The sequence below is a fragment of the Sus scrofa genome, chromosome 16 (assembly GCF_054392235.1).
Source record: "Sus scrofa isolate SSC_HxYL_T2T_F1_AM1 chromosome 16, Sscrofa_HxYL_maternal_Yorkshire_Landrace_v2.0, whole genome shotgun sequence".
Lineage (NCBI taxonomy): Eukaryota > Metazoa > Chordata > Mammalia > Artiodactyla > Suidae > Sus > Sus scrofa.
Window position 1 is genome coordinate 25,365,603 of NC_139398.1, and position 13,783 is coordinate 25,379,385.

The 13,783-nt window shown below is 34.3% G+C and overlaps 1 long non-coding RNA gene across 2 annotated transcripts in view; it reads right to left on the bottom strand.

Moving 5' to 3' along the window:
• Positions 1 to 13,783, bottom strand: part of LOC146395471 (uncharacterized) — a 57,541-nt gene that overhangs the window by 23,478 nt on the left and 20,280 nt on the right. For both annotated transcript variants that reach the window (XR_014831076.1, XR_014831077.1), the window contains exon 2: positions 299 to 382. This is a non-coding gene — a long non-coding RNA (uncharacterized LOC146395471). The remainder of the gene's footprint in view (positions 1 to 298; positions 383 to 13,783) is intronic.

Consider the following 13,783-nt stretch of genomic DNA (forward strand, 5'->3'; position numbering starts at 1 on the left):
AATGGCAGGGTAGGGATGATGTAAAACCTATATCCCATGTAATGTTCAAGTTTATGACATAAGATATAAGGGAAATAGGACTCCCAGGAATAATAATTTAAAAATACTAAAGGGAGAGAATAAGGATATCTATAGACACAAAGGGCCTAAGAAATATTGCCACATCATGAAAGTGCTCAAGGCAGACATTGACCATACTTTTTTACTCAGAAAGTATATCCTTTTTACTTTTAAAAGGTTGTTTTGTTTTATTTTCAGGAATTGCATGTCACATTATCTCCTAAGGAGTTAATCTTACCCATCACTGGCCTCAAGCAGGTAACATTTAAATGCATGGCTACAATGATTCTTGGCAGGTAAGTTCAAGAGCAGTGAGATTCAGCTGAAAAAAAAAAAAGTGATGGAAATATATCATGTTCACTTCTCAAAATTACTGAGTGGTACTTCTGCTGAAACCAAGGATGAATGAACATTATAGATATTGCCATTATTTCTCCAAAGTAATATTTTCTCAAAACATTGTTTCAAAGTTTGGATGGGCTCTGATAAAATGTAGCCAGAAGCTACATTTCAAAATCAATATTCACTCATAATCTAGAATTTAATAATAACATATTATCTTCATCAAATTTCTCTTTGCAAATGATGAGCTTTTTGCAGTTTAAAGCAGCTATAATTAAATCTCACTTCTCTAATGTATATTGGCTCTAAGAAATTCTACTGCTTATGACAGCTAAGGAATAATTTTACTTTCTTAAGATAGCTTAAATGTAATGTTTCCTGTGTTTTATTGAAGCTCAAGGCTTGCAAAAGTTGAATGAATTTTTCTTTAAATAAAAAGGATCATTACATTAAAATATTATGAATTTTAATGATACAATCTTAAATATATTTTATTCCCATCAATAATGGTCCTCTTTTCTTTCAAGATAACATATTCCATATTCTTTGGTATAATCAAAGTGAAAGGCTTACCACATATTTGCCAGTTATGTTAAGTTTAATTCTAAGTGTAATGAGATAACAAATTCTATCAAGCAAGCACAGTTTGAGGGCAGTCAGCTAGCCTTATAAGAGAAAGAGCCATGTTTCAGATCGAGCTGTTAAATATCCTTCTGTTAGCCATATTTCATTCAGCCATCAGCACTTTGTTAATTAAAATAATGGATAAAAAAAGTTTTATATTTGTTAAACAGTGTCTGATTAATTAGCATAACAAATATTAGAAATAGATTTAAGGTTCTATTAAAAGTATTCAGGAGTTTGGATTAGCTAAAATACTCTTCCCTCTAACTTTCAATAGAATAGAAAAATCTGCCCAGATCTACTTCCTAAACTTTTAGGGATAATTCCTTCACTGGTTCTTTACCAAGTATTTTAAGAGGATTTCAGATTCTTGCATTAGGAGTGTGGTGGTGTCTGAAACCATCCTTTCATGATAGATTTCTAATTTGAACACCTAGTTTTCCAATCAGGAGGAAATCACTCATTAAAGAATTTAGAACGGCTATCGGCAAAGCACTAAATATTAAAGTGCTCCTTTGATATTATAATAAATTCTTTGTAGTAATAATAAAAAATGGAATGAATATATATATATAGTGATAGCCTTACTAAAAAATAATTAAAGTTTTAAAGTAAAAACCAGCAATCAACTTTTCAAACATTATGAAAACATATATAACCTAGCTTTAGATTTCTCTTCCTTACTTGTAGAATTCTGCATTTAGCATATGCCATTAATTCTACTCTCATTCTGCTTTTTTTCAATTACTATTTTCAAGGAAGTAATCAGCTATATGCCCACAACAGGATGAGCTAAAATGTTATAGAATGGGATTATTTGACTTACCTATACTCAATTTATGACCTACAGACAACATGAAAAACAAAACTAAAACTCACACAACTGTTTTGTTTGTTTGTAACATACATTAAATCTGAAAAAACAGTAAGACTAGGCTATTAGAAGTCAGAATAGCGGGGATCCTTGAGGTAGTACATTGTGAATGAAAGGTGGTCTCAGGGGCTTCTAGATTGTAGTTAATGTTCTGTTTCTTGATTTGGGTGCTGGTTACATGGGTATGTCCTTTTTGTGAAAATTCATTAGGCTGTAACTTTAGAATTTTTATATATACTTATATTCAATAAAATATTTAAAACAGAAAAAAGATGAAGTTAGAAAACAGCTAATTTCAAGCACTGGGCCTGCTGTTACTCTATAAATTAAGGAATATAAAAGAATGATTTATAAAATATGGGGAAAATAGAGTTGTTTTCAGGATAACAAAACAGAAATCTTTAGGAAAAACAAACAGGTGTGTGTGTGTGTGTGTGTGTGTGTGTGTGTGTGTGCAAGCACATATAGGATAATGATTCAAAATGTTTTCCATCCAAAAATCCAAAATTTACTTTCTAAGTCCTTTCCCCTGCCTTTCTTAACCATTCTACCTACAAGTTTCTCTGATTTTCATCTTTAATATTTTTTTATGTATCTCTGCATAACTTTACCCCACATCATTTCTTAAGTATGCTATTTCAACTGTCTAGGAATTGGATTTGGGATTATCTGGGAATATAAATGCATCTAGTCATTTACTTTTTTGCCTACTGCTGATTCACTCTAAATACCCCAACTGGAATGACAACAACAAAGTGGAAGTCTAATCACGCTGCTAAAATATATCCAATCATACTTTAAACTGTTTGTTTGAAGCCATAGTCTGCATGATAAGCCACAGGTCCTCCTCCCATTTCACAAAACTATTTTCTTTTCCTCTTTTAGTAGCATTGTCCTTGTTTCATTCTCTAGAGGTTAAAGCTGTTCTAAACTCTTTAATGATCGATCTCCTCCAGACTGGGTCACTCCTTTTACTTTTCTTGCCCACATTTCTTCCTCTGTTTGGGAGATGCCCCCCACCTTCTACTTCAGAGCTCCTTCTCACTCTTTGCACCTGAACTTTCTCAGTGGATTAGCCTTCTAACTCCCCTGACTTAGGGGCTTAAATATATAGAGGTCAGGTCTTGACGGTTTCTGACCCAAAATATTCTAATTTTATACTCAGAAATTAGGGAAATAATCAGAGTGGTTTTTGACTTCTCTTGGGGTAACCATGAATCTGACAGAAAACAAAATGCCATTAGCCATCAAAATTCAATGAATCCTTTTAATTATTGGACTGCCATAATATTGTGAGATTCTGGAAAATAAGAGCTAGTATATAATAATTCCAGAAAATTTTGATTTTCTTCTGTTTCTTCAGTATGTATATAAGTGGCATTGCCAGAGATCCTTTTAGATAAGACTGTAATAAATACACCCATCAATATTGTCTGAGTTGTTCCTGCATATCCTTTTGTCAAATATACCTGGACTCCTTTCTGAATCCATCAAACTTTACTAAGTTATTCTTCATTAACATACAATTCCAAAATCCAAGTAATATTCACAACAAAATTTATATTTTTCTCATATTAAATTACATTTATTTCTTCTCATAATTAAATTGTGACTCTGCTTCTTTTTTCTTTTTTTTCTTTTTCTTTCTTTCTTTCTTTTTTTTTTAATGGTTGCACCCACATCATATGGAAGTTCCCCAGCCAGGAATTAAATCTGAGCCACAGCTGCAACCTAGGCACAGCTATGGCAATGCCAGATCCTTAACCCACTGCACCACAGCGGGAACTCCTTCATCTGTTTTCTTTATTTGTGATGCATCTTAAAGAAACAACTAATTTTCAGAAAATGCCATTTTTTAGGGTCAGGAGAAAAGAGCAATATTCACAATGCCTTTTAAACCTTTTATTGGAAATGGAAAATATTACTTCTGTTAATACATCACTGGCCAAGCCCCTATAGTCTTCCCACTGGGAGAGACAGAGATAAGAGGCCATATACAAGTGGGGCCAATTAGAAAGGAACAGCAAATATATTGACAGAATAATGCAGCCAACATATTTTATTCAACACGTTTTGCATGTCTAATTTGATTCAGAGATGGTTGGAGAAGGAAATCACAATTATCTATCCTTTTGCTCATTCATAACTTTCACTAGTCCTGAATTGATTGATTGACTGTTAGATTTTTAAAGGGAGGTACAAATTTAGTGGAATGCTAATTTATTTAATTCTAAGGAAATGAGCACATCACCCTTAACAAATGGTTATATTACCATCAAGCATCCATTGTAATTACTGCATTTCATTTTAGCTTCTCTAGCAGAGAAATTTTCCAGTAAGAGATTTCCATAGATACTGAAACTTCCTCCTACTGAAAGCATTTATCATATCTTTGGTAGTGAGTATCTTTTCTATGCCATCTTGAAAATCATACTTATGGGTTATTTGAACTCAACAAGCATGATCCAACTTTTCTGTCTTTCCAAATATTTATATTCCTTTCCCTCAACATGGGATGCTATATCTGTCAAACAGGTGTTCTTATGTTTTGGTCCCCTTAGTCCTTGTGAAGCTAGGAAGGGCCTGGGTCCTGGATTGGTCTTTCAGAACTGTGGGTAGTCTTTTCTACTTAGCCTGAGATGCCATGTAAATACTAATATTTATTTTTTGACATAACTGGAAATTATTGAGAAGCATTGTTCTTGATTATGTCAAGGCATTTCCATCATCTTTATTTATTTAGATTGTATATCTTAAAACCAGGCATGGACTAACCAATAGAAGTTCTAACTTGATTAGGTTAATTTCTTTCTCTACTACCATAGGATATTCTTGAATTTAGATCCTGATTTAAGCTAAGAAACTTGAAATTGTGTGTGTGTGTGTGTGTGTTTAGTCTTGAGTTTTCTCCAGCCAGCAAAACACTATCAAAAAACAGCCACTTCCATTTAGCAACTCTTGAATTGTTCCTACAATACAAAACTTTACCTCAATAAGCACTTGATCCCAAATAAAATTTTCCTTCACCATTTTGTGCTATGGTCAGCTAATTTACCATCCAGGCATAGTAATAGGTATTTATAGTCTTCACCTTGTCTGATCCATTTAGTTATTTCTATATCCCCACATTTTCAACAGTTCTCTTGTCTATAACACACTGTTTAGTAACAATTCATCTATCGGGCAGGGTAATGAATTATAAGTAATATAAAGTGTTCTCAAATACTTTTTAAAGGCATAGAAAGAATTAATTAAAAGGGTTGAAAATAAGTTGAAATGTCTACTTGGAAAATGGGGGTGGGGGAAATGGAAAATGAACCAAGAAAGTTCTAGAGATACAGACAGAAGCAACCCAAATAAAACCAGTAAGCCAGAATAGTTCCACTGTGGCACAGCAAGTTAAGGATCCTGTTTTGTCCCTTTGGAAGTGCAGGTTAGATCCCTCTCCCGATGCATTGGGTTAAGGATCTGGAGTTGTCTTAGCTATGCCATCAGCTGCACCTGTGGTTTGGATTTCATCCCTGGCCAGGGAATTTCCATATGCTGAGGGTGTGGCCAAAAAAAAAAAAAAAAAAAAAGTGTCAGCTAAATAGGATCATTGTATTCACATGAAATAGGATTTCATGGGCTAAATTTAACTTACCTCCCTAAATTCTCTACATAATGGCTTCATAAATACCCCAAACTGAGAGTTTCTGTTGTGTCTTAGTGGAAACAAATCTGACTATTATCCATGAGGGAGAGGGTTTGATTGCTGGCCTTGCTCAGTGGGTCAGGGATCTGGTGTTGCCATGAGCTGTGGTGTAGGTTGCCGACGTGGCTTGTATCCCATGTTCCTGTGGCTGTGGTGTAGGCCAGCAGCTGCAACTCCAAATGGACTCCTAGCCTGGGAACTTCCTTATGCCTCAGGTGTGGCCCTAAAAAGAAGAAAAAAATGGAAATTCCTAAAGAAAAAAGTTTAGATCAGTAAGTCCATGTTACTCACTTGCTCCTTGACTACCATGAGGTAAAGAAAAGAATAATGTAACCACTTGAGCTTAGCATATAAAGAGGTTTAGATATGCCTTATGAGAAAAGACACAAAATGAATTTACAACTAAAAATAGGATAGGAAAAAGACCTGAATTCCCAAAGCAAGAATATTAAACGTATGCTGAAAATATTTTTAAACTATGGTTCATTTAGTGTTTTGGTGTAGAAAGCATGTAAAATTAATTGAAAATCTTAGTTTTTTAGTGAAGATATTGAAAAAAGAGTCAAAGATGAAAAATTCATCTAAATCAAGAATGAGTTTATTTGTTAGGCCGAGAGAGCCCATGTCATGTTGGAATACATAGAGCAAATCTTTCTGAATGTGTCTTCTGAAGGGTACTTATAATGCAGGAGGGAGGAATTCCATATTTCTTTATTTGTTTACTTTTTGTGGAAGATATTATGTACATAGAAAATAAGGTATAGGCACACATATTTCATTTCTAGGAGTTGGAGTATTATTGAAAAAATAATTTAAATGGAATCTATCCACTCTGAAATGTATTTCACGTTCCTAAATGTATTTCTGTTAACAATCTTAAAGTATGCAGACTGCTGAAAAGCATTCTTCTGTATTCAAGAATATGTAAACAAATTGCAAATGTGTTTCCTTTGACAAACAGAAGTCTTTTTTTTTTTTTTTTAACTTTTTGCCTTTTCTTGGGCCGCTCCCTGAGCATATGGAGGTTCCCAGGCTAGGGGTCGAATTGGAGCTGTAGCCACCTGCCTACACCAAAGCTACAGCAACGCGGGATCATTAACCCACTGAGCAAGGGCAGGGACCGAACCCGCAACCTCATGGTTCTTAGTCTGATTCGTTAACCACTCGCCACGACGGGAACTCCAGAAGTCTTATTTTTAAAGTACATTTATTTCTTTGGTTATTCTAAATTCCCTTAGACAATTGCTCCTTATTAAGTAGGTTCATTACTTATAATTTCAGAAATAGTGAACAATTCTATTGTCTTTTTATGGAGTTATATTGGTTTTGTGTCATCATTATTTTTTGTTTGTTTTATGGCCAGACATGTGGCATGTGGAAGTTCCCAGGCTAGGAGTCAAATGGGAGCTGTAGCCTACACCACAGCTACAGCAACGCAGAATCTCAGCAGTCTCTGCAAACTACTCTGCAGCTCACAGCAACACCAGAACATTAACCCACCAAGTGAGGCCACAGATGAATCCTGTGCCCTCACGGATACTGCTGAGCCACAGTGGGAACTCCCCGTCATTATTTTAAATAAACATTTTTTAACTGGTTCTATCTTAATTTCACATTTTCCCTTCTCTTATTAGTGCTGTATTGTTTGGTAATACCAGGGTAACAGATAAGATTAGAATATGTAAATAAGCAAACATGAATTTTCCACAACCTGTGCCCACGCTTTTGTTTAGATATATGTGTGTTATAATGTGTGTGTTCATATGAGTGTGTATATGCCTTCATATTTGTGCACTAAGACCAGAGAACTAAGACTGTAGGGACAAAATTTTTTTCTTGTATGGCTCTTTGTTTAAAACCTATGTGTGGAGTTCCCATCGTGGCACAGTGGAAATAAATCTGACTAGGAACCATGAGGTTGCAGGTTCGATCCCTGGCCTCGCTCAGCGAGTTAAGAATCCGGCTTTTCTGTGAGCTGTGGTGTAGGTCACAGACGTGGCTCAGATCTGGTGTTGCTGTGGCTCTGGCATAGGCTGGCAGCTACAGCTCTGATTAGACCCCTAGTCTGGGAACCTCCATGTGCTGTGGGTTTGGCCCTAAAAAAAAATGGCAAAAAGACAAAAAACAAAACAAAAAAACCTATGGGTGATATTTCAGGCTCAACCCCAGGTAATTACGAAGGTTTTATTTGGCAGTCCTTACTAGGAAAGCTGCCCTCTCCATACCAGAACTGGCCTACATCCTATGAAGGCAGATGCAGTAAAGGACTCAGACACCTCTGGCTAATCATTTTCTTTGCATATTTGCATTCCTAATACAGATGTCTTAATTCTAAGGTAGATTTTTCTAAAGCCTGGAGCAGAGGTCTTCATGCAGACCTGTAGGGTCTGGAATGGGGGAGAAGAAGAGAATGTTGAAGACACTTTATCCACTGTAACTCAGTTACCAGTACTTTTCTATTCTTAGCATTCCTCCTGCCCCTTCACCTAATTAGGCATCCATTATACTGCCAGACTTTTGTTTGGAGCTGCCCCTATGGTGAGACAAATCCCAACTCTTTGCTGATCCACCTACCTCTCAACTAGGGCACTGTTTTATGGGGAAAAATGGAGCCTTCCCTGGGTTTAGCCTCTTGCTTATACTATCATGATCAGTGATCAAAGTTTTATTCATACTCTGTTGCTTTCATTTTTGACTCAAAATTGCTTCTGTTGGCCACTAGAGCACAAGGCAACTCAGCTCTCTCCTAGCTCAGCTGAGCTCCTGACACAGGACAAATTCAGATTTCTTGATTAATTGCAACAAGAAAGGAAAAAAAATAGAAATTACAGATTTGGAGAAAAAAAATTTAGGTGTAATTTAGATGAAACAAAGTTTTAATGGGCCAAAGTAAGACAAAGCTATATTTAAAGAGGCCAACATCAGATCTGGACTATAAATTGAACTCAGGTTCCTATGTACTTGGAAACTGCAAAGTTAAATAGATGTGTAATGTTGTATGCAGGAACCCCTGATCTACATCTGGGATTAAATGGAGGCTGATGCTTAGTATCAATATGACCAAGATCCTTCAAGCGAGAGTAGAATGTTTCAGTTGTACTGACAGAATTTTCATCATATCTGATTGCCTATTAATATATTGAACAAAGTTTTTCAGTCACTAAGAAATTAGTAGTCACTCAAAGTTTGGACTTGTTATGATACCTTATAGCTATAGTATGTCCTTGGAAGAAGTATAGTGTGTGTGTGTGTGTGTGTGTGTGTGTGTGTGTGTGTGTGTGTGTGTGTGTGTGTGTTTATGCATAATTTGATATAATCAGGAATATTTTTCCATGCTGATATGCGCCCATCACTGTACATTTTGTCAGAAAATAGTATTTATAGATGTAGTAATTATTAAGGTAAATTTTGTATTTTGATACTTGGATAAGATTTCTTCAGTTAAAAAAAAAATTATTCGTTCCAATTACTGTTTTAGGTGATATTGCTAGAATTAGAATTGATGGAGAAAGTACTAGAAAATAGTTTTACTTTATGATATATGCAATTAAGCATGTACAAATTTACATTTTGAGTATTTATTGTTTCCTAATTTTTGAAATATAATAGTAATTTTATTATTGGTTTGATTATTGGTAATCCAAATAATCTACTATATGCAGAATTTATTTTATATCTTTTGGGTGAAGCCTTCTTTTTTTCATAGATTGAGGACCTTTTACTATTGAGGTGTGAATTTTTGATCATAAGAATCACATTTTTCAAATTTCATGTTACCAAAAACCTGTATTTCTTGAATATGGTTTATGTTCAAATCTTACAAATGGTATTTGTATCCACCTGAAAAATATAAATACATGCCTATGCTACCTTCTTCCACTGTATCTTAATTTGGTCTTTTATATACTTGTTTTTATGTGCCCCCACTCCACCAAAAGATATCCACATCCTATTTCCCAAAACCTGTGAATATGTTTACCTGACATGACAAAAGGGGATATTGCAGATGTGACTAACTTAATGATTTTGAGATGGGGATATTATCCTGAATTATCCAGGTAGGTCTGATACGGTCAAAAGGGGAAGGCAGGAATTTCAGAGTCTGATGAGGAAAAATGATGGCTAATGTAGATGTCAGAGTGATGCAGACCCAGGAGCCAAGGAATGTTGACAACCTCTAGAACCCAGTAAACGCTAAGAAACAACATTCTTCCCAGCTGCCTCCTGAAGTGACTTAGCCTTTCCCACACATTTTAGATGTCCAAAAGCTAACACTGTAAAATACTACATTTGTGTTGTTTGAAGCCACTATTTGTGGTACTTTTACAGCAATAATAGGAAATTGATGTGATATGCCTTTAAAGCACAACTAGAAGTTATTTTGTTTCCGGTATGACATTTTAAAAAATACTTCACCAGCTGAGTTTTGGTCAGGTATTTATCTCTATGATTCTCAGTGATTTGCTATACCATCTAAAAATGTGTATATATATGCACATTTTGAGATGCATTTGTACTTTCCCTCTGTATTTTGTCATAAATCCTACAATATAACCTGCATTTCACACTCTTTCTTTTTTGCTCATGGAAAAATACGTACTTCCTATTAGGTTAGTTTGTCTTCCTAACTGTATTCAGAATCCACTCCCCTCTGGATCTACTTAGGACCTTGTACTGTCAATCTTATTGCCCACTGTCTCCATGTCATCAGAGTATAAACTTTTGTACCTCTATTCCTTATTCCCTAATGGCTATTAAAATCAGATTACTTAAAATTTTATTTTGGAATTTTTCTGGAATCGAGTAATAATTAGAAATCATTATAGGAGAATTCTCATATAGCATTATATGACATAATATTAAAGCTTACTCTGGAAATTATTCTCTTAGATTTTAGGGAAACATATTGCACTTGGATATGACATTTCCACATCCTTTCTGATATTTCTATCTTGTATTCAATTTTCTATTACTGTATGGGATTTAATAAATAAAATGGCAGTAACTTGATTTTCATTTAATGGGAATGTTCCTGTCAACAATATAGTTTGGCTCATGACTTCAATAGGAGATGTGATAAAGCACATTGTACTGTGATTTACTTTTGGGAAAAAAATTATTTAATTTGGCAACAGCTTTTTCTTGTCTAGATATTGTCTCATTATTGTGGTTTTTTTCCTCATTTAAGCTATTAATATAAAGACATTTTTAAGAAATTAAATATTTGCTTCTCCAACATCAGGAATAAAACATATTAAGTCCTTGGGTATTATTCTTTTGATGTATTTAAAGATTATATTTTTCTTTATCTATGAGTGCGATTACTTAGTTTTGACAAGCTGAGCTACTATTTTCATCTTTTCTAAAGAGCCAAATACTATATGTCTTGTTTAGGCACAAGAGATTTTGCTCTAAGATATATCAATTTTTAATTAATTATTTTACTTAAATGCAGTATTATGTTTAAAATGTGAGAGAATTTAAATTTTGATGTGACTTGATTATCAGGATATTATAAATTTTTAATCTATTGAGGCTGTGTTGATGATATAAAAGCTGATTATGGTTAAATGTTTCATGGGTACTTTGTATTTCACAGTGTATAATACATATAATGTGTCAAATCAACTTTATAAAGTGCATAAGTTGAGTTATTTATTACTTGGGGCACATTCAGTTTGTCAAATATCGAGAATTAAAAAATAATTCTCTGGCTGTTGTATTTTTATAAGTTTCCTTTTAAATTAAAACTAAATTTTTAAAATTTAATATTCATTAACTTTCATTTAAATTTTATTTTAAATTAAAAATTAAATATAAATGTAATTTAATTTTAAATTTTAATTAACTCTTTCTTGTGAAACTTGCAGTTTATTCTTCATTTGTCATGTGGCTTTTTAAAAACATTTTTCTTAAGTTCAGTTAAGTCTCACTGCATTTTTTCTTGGGATTTGTCCATTTCTATTCTTAGGTTTTAATTTTACTTTTTGGATATATTTTTAAAAATAAAGTTTCCAAATACTTATTTGTTGTTAATGTATTTAGCTTGGATTGTTGTGTTATTGCACGCAATTTCAAATTGTAAAATTCCCAGGAACCGAAATATTTGAGTTCAATTTTTTATATTTTTTAGAGTAGATCTGATTTTTCCTATTCAAAGGAACTTCTTAGATGTGTTTCTTTTTTTCTTTTTCTTTTCTTTTCTTTTTTTTGGTCTTTTTGCCTTTTCTAGGGCCGCTCCTGTGGCATATGGAGCTTCCCAGGCTAGGAGTCTAATCGGAGCTGAAGCCACCCGCCTACACCAGAGCCACAGCAACGAGGGATCCGAGCCAAGTCTGCAGTCTGCAACCTACACCACAGCTCACGGCAACGCTGGATCCTTAACCCACTGAGCAAGGCCAGGGATCAAACCGGCAACCTCATGGCTCCTAGTCAGATTCGTTTACCACTGAGTCATGAAGGGAACTCCTCTTAGATGTGTTTCTGATTAAAGATTTTTTTTTTCCTATAATGTTAAAGTATAAACTGAGACATATTCAAAATTTTGAGAGTTTACTTGAAGAAAAATCAGTTTGAATCAGGCAGCAGCAAACCGATAGTGATTAGCAGCACTGCACTTGATAGGAGCTCAGGGGGACACTTGCTTAAAGAAGAGGAGGAAGCAAAGCAGGGAAATTATTGATTGGCTTCAGTATAAAGCCCATTTGCTGTTGGTGATCAAGTGTCCCTAGCTTTCAGTTTCATAATATGAACGCATTTACAGGCTTTGATTTTACTTTGCTTACATACACCACCTCAGCATTGGAGCCACCTAAGCCTAATGGCCTCCTTGTTTAATTAACAGCCAGCATAGTGAGGTGCAATTTTTTGTTTGTTTGTTTTATTTTTAATGGATAAAGTCTTTATGGGTGATACCCATGGGGAAAGAGAAAGAGTTGATATGCCCTGTGGACCTCTTTCAATTTGCAAAACTATTTGCACTATTTTCGCTATTCACTTCTTTCCATTTTCATTTTTTTCCAGAAATAATTGTTTTCCAATGCTGCCACCTCTGGCCTTATTCCTTTTCCATCTTCTCTGCCAGTTCTCTGATCTATTAAGTCCCTGACCCGTATTCAGAATTGTTACACTAAGTTGAATTTATCTCTTCTGGAAGTCATTTTGCCCCATTTGTCTAAGTTCCTCTGCTCTTCTCTCTTCTTCTTTTCACTGAATTTTAAAGATTATTATCCCCTTCTCTCAATACCCACACATTTAACAGAAATGGCTCAACTCCCAATGGCATTTGGGAGGCATTTGGCATATATATTTATGCTTAAGAGTAATTTGAAAGTCAGGGTATTCCCTGTTCCATAATAATGTGAAGGTTTTGATAATGTTAGTTACATTTCTATACATTCTTGATCTTACACTTTTTGATTTTAGAGGTTACATGGAAAGATTTAATCAAATGGTTTCTATTTTCTTGGAGCAGATAGGAGCTCTCAATTTAATTTTAATTAATTAATTAATTTATTTATTTATTTTTGCTTTTTAGTACTGTACCCAAGGCATATGGAAGCTCCCAGGCTAGGGGTGGAATCAGAGCTATAGCCGCTGGCCTACACCGCAGCCATAGCAACACCAGTTCCAAGCCTGTCTGTGACCTACACCACAGCTCACAGCAACACAAGATCCTGAACCCACTGAGCAGGGCCAGTGATCAAAACCACATCTTCATGGATATTAGTTGGGTTCATTTTTGCTGAGCTGCAACGAGAATTCCTGAGCTGCAATCAATTTTAAAAGATTCAAGTTTTTTTGTTTTTTGTTTTTGTTTTTGTTTTTTAAACTAGACTAACAGTACATATGTTTCCAAGATACTAATATTCTCTAGTTTTCTATGTCTCAGAATTAAGTTTGAATTTTTATATATGTGCCCTTGTTTAAAGCAATAACTACAGCAATAACTACAGCATATTATACTTAATTTCTTTTCTTTTCACTCCACCCAAACACAATTTTTTCCATGTTTAATCTAGTATACACAATGACTTTTGATTTTTGTTTAGGGAAATAAAATTTTAGAATTAAATGTGTATTGTACATTTAAAACAACTTATTTTCTTTTAGATAGGCTTGCTTTGTTTTAAAACATCTGTAATTTCTAGGTAAGACTAAGATATATATTAGTTCATTTTTAGATAAAT